This window comes from Heterocephalus glaber, unplaced genomic scaffold (genome assembly GCF_053883595.1).
Source record: "Heterocephalus glaber isolate CG9 unplaced genomic scaffold, H.glaber_assembly_v1.0 deba00001556, whole genome shotgun sequence".
Classification (NCBI taxonomy): domain Eukaryota; kingdom Metazoa; phylum Chordata; class Mammalia; order Rodentia; family Bathyergidae; genus Heterocephalus; species Heterocephalus glaber.
This window is the reverse complement of record NW_028258347.1, coordinates 3,771,910-3,778,108: the sequence shown is the minus strand read 5'-3', so window position 1 is coordinate 3,778,108 and position 6,199 is coordinate 3,771,910. Positions and strand designations below refer to the sequence as shown.

At 52.5% G+C, this 6,199-nt stretch overlaps 1 long non-coding RNA gene across 1 annotated transcript; it reads left to right on the top strand.

Moving 5' to 3' along the window:
- Positions 1-885: 885 nt before the first annotated feature.
- On the top strand, positions 886-5,898 carry LOC147824044 (uncharacterized). The gene is made up of 3 exons (XR_015443001.1): positions 886-1,283; positions 1,671-1,918; positions 5,763-5,898. It is a non-coding gene; the product is annotated as an uncharacterized LOC147824044 (long non-coding RNA).
- Positions 5,899-6,199: the final 301 nt, after the last annotated feature.

The window sequence follows — 6,199 nt, the reverse complement described above, 5'->3', positions numbered from 1 at the left end:
GATACATCAAGCTTACAAAACAATGTATACAAAGACATATTTAAATAATTTAGCATCTTCTTTCCCACATTAAGGAATACTAGGATTAGTTACGTATATTTTAATGGGCCAACAAAATTCTGTAATTTAAATCTTCTGTTTGGACTTTTTCTTTTTTTGAAGCTAAGTCTCAAACTGGCCAATTTCTTTAAAGACTTGGTTTTAGCATCACCTAAGCCACACATCTGTCTGGGTCCTGGGTCCAGATGTGGGGCCCTCCCTGCACCCCAGACCCGGCCCTTTCTGTCCCATCCTGTGCCCCCTCCTCTGCTCACCTTTCTTGCCCTGCATCCTCAACCGAACTGCAGGGAAGCTATAAACCTAGAGGTCCTTTCAGCGCAGCCGGGCCTCACAGGGCAGCACAGCGAGTGTCTAGGGACATCTGCAGGCCGTCTGCTGCCACTGAGAGGGGAGTGGCCAATGTTCGGGGCCACCCAGCCCTGCACCTTGGGCTCTCAGCCTCTCCGCCAACCAATCTTCACACCTGGCCTTCCAAGGGAAGACAGACACAACCTGAGGTGATCGCCAGCCGTGGAAATCTACAGACTCCAACCTGCAGCTGCTCCCCATGGCAAGAGGAACTCCCCACCATGAGTGTGAACTCCGCCATGTATATGTTCCAAGTATTTCTTTAAGCGACTGATTTTTGTGCTTCAAACTACAGATTATTAACAGGGTTTGATAAGTCAGATTTCATAGCCAAAGATCAAAATACTTTGGGAAGTCTAGTAATTAAGACAACAAAAGAATTATACATGCTTTCAGGTAAGATCGAAAAGTGGATGGGAAATGAATGGTAAACAGTCAATACTTAAATCTAACATTCACCAAATGCTTTCTAGGTTTGACTGAGCTCTGTCGGCTGCACAAAACTACACACTGCAACTCCAGGAGTGAACTGTCTCGCAGACCAGGAAACAGAACCCTCAAGCACTTGGGGCCACGCTGCCTTCTACCCCGGCCAAGCCGGAGTCTCGGCTTTCAGGTGTCCTCTGCTGCACACAGACCTGACTCTAGGTCCTGTCAGACTTTGGAAACACTGCACAACTCCACACTGCTCTGAAACAAAGTATGTGGGAAACATAATCTAGGACTGTAACTGCTTCAAAACAGAAGGGCCTAGGGTGATATCGAGCAGTAAGAGGACACGGCCCGCGTCGGTGGCCCGGCCATGTGCTTTCTAGAGTAAGGCTGCTCCCCTTCATCACCTCCCTAGTTTCTGAGTCAGTTCCATCCACACCGCGGTGAGTAAGGCTTCATATTCTCACTTCGTGTATTCCTCTTTAGTTTTCCTGGTCAGAAACTCTTTCTTCCTGAGTCTGATAAAATTTTTGAATATTATGCTTTTTCTTGGTCCTTAAAACTGTAAATAATGTGCCACCATTTTCAAGTTTTGTACCATTTTCCTCATTCACAGGCATGAAAGCCTGATGCATGTAGTCTTTTTTATGTAATTTTCCTGTACACTCTTTAAGAACCAAAGCAGATAGATCAGAAAATTTGCTCATTTTAAATAATTTTTAAAGTTTGATTTTTCTCCACAGTTTTAGAAAAAGGAATACTGCTGTTCTTCAGCTTATTGACTGTGATTCGAAGATCCAAATTGCTTTTCTGATTTCCTACCTGTCTAGGAGGATGCTCCAGCCATGGGATCCACACCGCGCTCTGTGCCGGGGATGCTGGAGCCCGTGAGCCCTCAGCAGGCCCTGCTCCTCATGCCGGTGCAGAAAGGGTTGCAAAAGGGTGGAACGCAGTCCAGTGGCCGCCGCTCCACAGCGAGCACAGGCGCCCTCGGCGGGGCAGGGCCTGGGACGGAGAGGTGACACCAGGCCACTGCTCGCAAGCCCTGCCCGAGACCATGCAGCTCTGGCTGCACGAGGTAAGCCCGGAGGCCCTGGCTTCCCCTGGGGGCCCTGCAGCCCTCAAGCAAAGCGCGGGATGGAGCGGCACGTGACCCACAGAGCCCAGAGAACACCAGGTTCGCACTTTCCTTCGCTCCTGCCGCCTAGTAACTCTGTTTAAACCCTTTCAAAAACTGCCATACTTTGGGGGAAGATCTTTTCTCATCTCAGTCGCCTGAGGGACACCTGGTGCTGATGGACATATGGAAGGTGGTGCCACCCCTCTGGCTCCCCGGGGTGGCCAGGGCTGAGACCAAGCTGCCTTCTCACTCAGTTCTCCCTCAGTCTTCAACAGCTCTTCAGGATGCATTTTATATGTCAAGGGTTATACTGGATTTCACTGGAAAATATCATCCATCGGGCAGGGGATTTAACTCAGTGGTTTTGCTGCCTGCTGTGCAAGCGCAAGGACCTGAGTTCGATCCCTGGTACCAAAAAAAAAAAAGAAAATTATCATCCATCTCTTAAACATGCCTTGATTTTCCAGAAGGTTTAGAAAAAACACTGGATTTCGTGCTGGGGCAAAAAGCAAGAGCTAATATAATGCTAATATATTAGAACAGAATGCTAATATAATCACAGAGTACACAGGGCTGCAGCTTGAAGTATGGAAGGAATATAACATAAAGCAATGGTCAAAACATTAAAAAAGTGGGTGCACACATCTGGCAACCTGTGAAAACCTACCAGAATTGCTACCAAAATCTGAAGATCATCTCCAAAATCCCAACTTTTTTGTTTTGAAAAATATTTCCTTTCAAATTTAATAAAATTTTATAATAAAATTATAAAATATATTTTTCAGAAACCAGTGGTAACCTTGCCCACTGAGCACAGTTTGAGTCAGTGCTAAGAAAGAAATCTTCTTATATTACAAAATTCAAAATGCACATTTTAAAGTAGAGGAACATTTTAAAGTAGAAGAAATTACAATGTCAAAAGATGCCAGGGAAAATGTACCCTTCCTAGAACCTTAAAAGTTAAATCTGATAATTTTTTTTTCTACCATTTTGATACTAGTAAATCTAGATGGATACACTTAGAATCAGTGAAAGATTATGTAAAATATAGTTTGGTTTTTAGCTTCCATATCATTAAAATTAAAATCCTAAAAGATGCATTTTAAAATTAGCATCCAAAACTGGCTAACACAACATGACAAAACGCAAGCTGCCGCCGTGGACTCCATTTGGGAGAAAACAGGACCTTTCTCCAAGGTTCAGGAGTTCATGGTAGCAAAGGCTCTAGCGCCCGAGAGGCTGGCCCAGGAGGCACCCAGACCCCTCTTTAAGGGCAAGCCAGGCATGGTGGCACTCGGGCTCGCCAGGGATGCAGCAAGGGTCCTGGGGTCGCAGGCAGGGCAGAGGCTCGGTTACCCCAAAGGGGCCTCAGTCACAAGAGTGGAAGTCGGCGGACGCCAAGTTCCTGTTCGAGCGCCCTTCCTGGGTTGTAAGTTAGCATCAGAGCCCCAGATCAAATCCCACCCCGGATCTTTTAAACCAACCTCATGGTGGCCAGCATTCACTCTCGACTGTCAGTGCCCCCACACAACAAGTGGAGAGTGCACAGGACAGTGGGGGCGCTTCCTGCCCCAGGTCTGGCACAGGCGTCAGAAGATGGCTCTCTGCCCTGCCAGGAGGGTCGGCTCCTCCCTCTACCTGCCCCAGCCCCCACCTCAGCCGCTCTACAAACTGAGACTGCGGCCGGTCCTGGGCAGGGCCTCACTTTGCCATCTGTGGACCAAGGAGGCAGGAATTTAGGAAAATCAGAGCAGCCACAGGGCTTGCTGTCCTTGATGCCCCAAAGGTGCAGCGCCACAAGGTGCCCAGATGTCCCGTGCACAGGAAGGGCCGCAGCCTCCCGCTGGGGGCCGGACTGAGCGCCTCCCGCACAACCCACAGCCAAGCCTGGCACTGGGGGGCCGAGACTGGGAGACACGGATGAGCCTGTCCCCTGCACAGTGCAGCACGGCCCTACTTCCAGGCGGCCCCACCTGTCCTAGGGATGTTAAACAGCACGCAAAGAACTCCTTCAACCCTACACAGTGACAGATAAACACGTTCTCTTCCCTGTGTTAATAAGCAGAATTCATCTTACGACGACTTATCTAAAAACAGTAAATGGCCAGGCATGGCAGCACATGCCTGTAATCCCAGTACTCCGGGAGTCTGAGGCAGGAAGATTGCCAGTTTAAGCCCAGGCAACTTTTGAGACCCTGTCTCAAAACATTAAAAAGGGCTGGGGATGTGGCTCAGGGCAAAAGCCCTGCCTGGTTCCACTCAGTGCCGCAACAGACAAACAAAGGACTGATGGGCATGACTTGCAAATCCTACCACGGGGAAGAAAGCAGTAGTGACTGTGTGCTGAGCGTCGGGGATCCTGACTGAAGACGGGGAGGTAGAGGACACCTTCTGCCGGGGGCCCTGGTTTTCCATGAGTGAAGGGAACCACCTGGTCAACTGGCTTCGCCTGGATGTGTCCATACCAAGGGCACTCAGCACCCGCGCTTAGGGAGCCGTTTCCACAGGCTGTGCTTCGCCGAGATGCATTCCTGGGACTGCCGGGTCGGGCAGACGCCTGGGTCCTCCGCTGCTCCTCCGGGGAACACACGAAATCCGCAGTGGGGAGGCCGAGCGGAGCTCAGGCACATCTCACCAACAGACCATCCCTCTCCACTCCGCTCCCAGTACCAAGAGGGAAAACCAGAGGAACCAGGCGGGAAGTAAGTTCACCGCCATTTAGCTAAAAATGATTTCGACCCCACCAGCAACAAAGACTGTGTGACGGGAGATCCTCAACAAAGAAAGGAAATGTGTTCCGAGCCAGATGCAGAGAGGAGGTGGGGGAGCCGTGGCTGACAGACCCCAGATGCCGGGGCTCACACCCGCGGGGGACACCAGGCCACAGCCCGGTGGAGCTCAGCTCAGCTCCGAATGGCCTGGCCCCCAGGTGTCGGGGAGCTAGGAAAGAAAAGCAAGTCTCAGGATGGTTTAAACAGTTTGCTTCAGTATGCACAGCATTCTGTGTATGCCTGAGATTTAAAAAAATCAAAAGGAATCTCAAGTACCGAATTCACAAATACTCACAAAAGGTTTGTTAGCGCACATCATGATAAACGAACTCTCAACTTTTTCATCATATAGGAAAATATATATAACATCTATCTTATTAAAGCCCCATTTGAGAGGCAGAAAGACTTGAATCTGTCAGCTAGATCTGCAACAGAAAGAATTATTTCACTAACCTTTCTCATCTGCGACCAGCAGGAGGCTGTGGAAGGAACAGCTGTCCGGGTCGAAGCTCCTGATTCACTGGGGGCGTCGCCCCCCCCCCCCCCGCCCCCGCCACCTTCCGCACTCTGCCCAGGCAGCGAGGACTTCAGATCCTCAGTGCAGTCCCAGGAGCTCAGCTTCCTCCGCAAAGGCTCCGGCCCAGAGGAGCTCGCCCGGGAAGGAAGCGGCTGCCCCAGGTCCCCGCCCTTGCAGAAGCGGTGTCAGCAGGCGCGTGGGCCCTCGCTGTGCTTCCCAATTAGCCACTGGCCTCCGCCTCAGAAAGGAAGCCCGCATCTTCCTCGGATGGCTTCCTACTCCTGCGGCCACAAGTCGGCCCGCAGTGCCGCCTGCGGAGGAGCTGCTCTGCCTCAGCCTCCTGTCTGCATCTGCCTGCGAGCCCCAGGGTCACGGACAGGCAGAGGCCGCTCAGGCATGCCCGGGCCTGCCCACCCGCGGGGAGACAGGCCGCCCCCTCCCTGCAGTACAGCGGGCTGGGAGTGGGTCGCTGACTGTCTCTAAGGTTGAATTCCCGTTTCCAATTTCCCTACAGGAAAAGGTAGAAAAGAAGCTTGCGGGGCTGCGAGGAGCCCCGGAAGAGTCCCGAGGCAGAGCCGGAGGACCCACTGCGCGGACTCGGCTGGGAACTGAGCCCTGGACCCACGCGGGACGGCAGCCCAGGAGAGGCCGAGGCGTCGCCGTCGGCCGGCTGGACTCAGAGCCGCAGGCCGGCAGAGCCTGAGCCCGGGCAAGGGCACCGCGCTCACTGCCCGCCCAGGCCCGGCCCGCGGGTGGGAGGGCGGCAGCTGAGAGGAAGCAGCCCTGAGCCTCAGTTTACCACGCCGCCGAGGGTGGATCAGACGTCAGGCTTTCCTGGGGAAGGAGCCGGGTGCAACGCCAACGCCCTGCCGCTCAGCGCCTCCCACGCGCAGGGTCATGAGGGGCCGGGGAGTCCAGGCCAGGGGTGCTGGGAGCACCAACTGCAGGGTC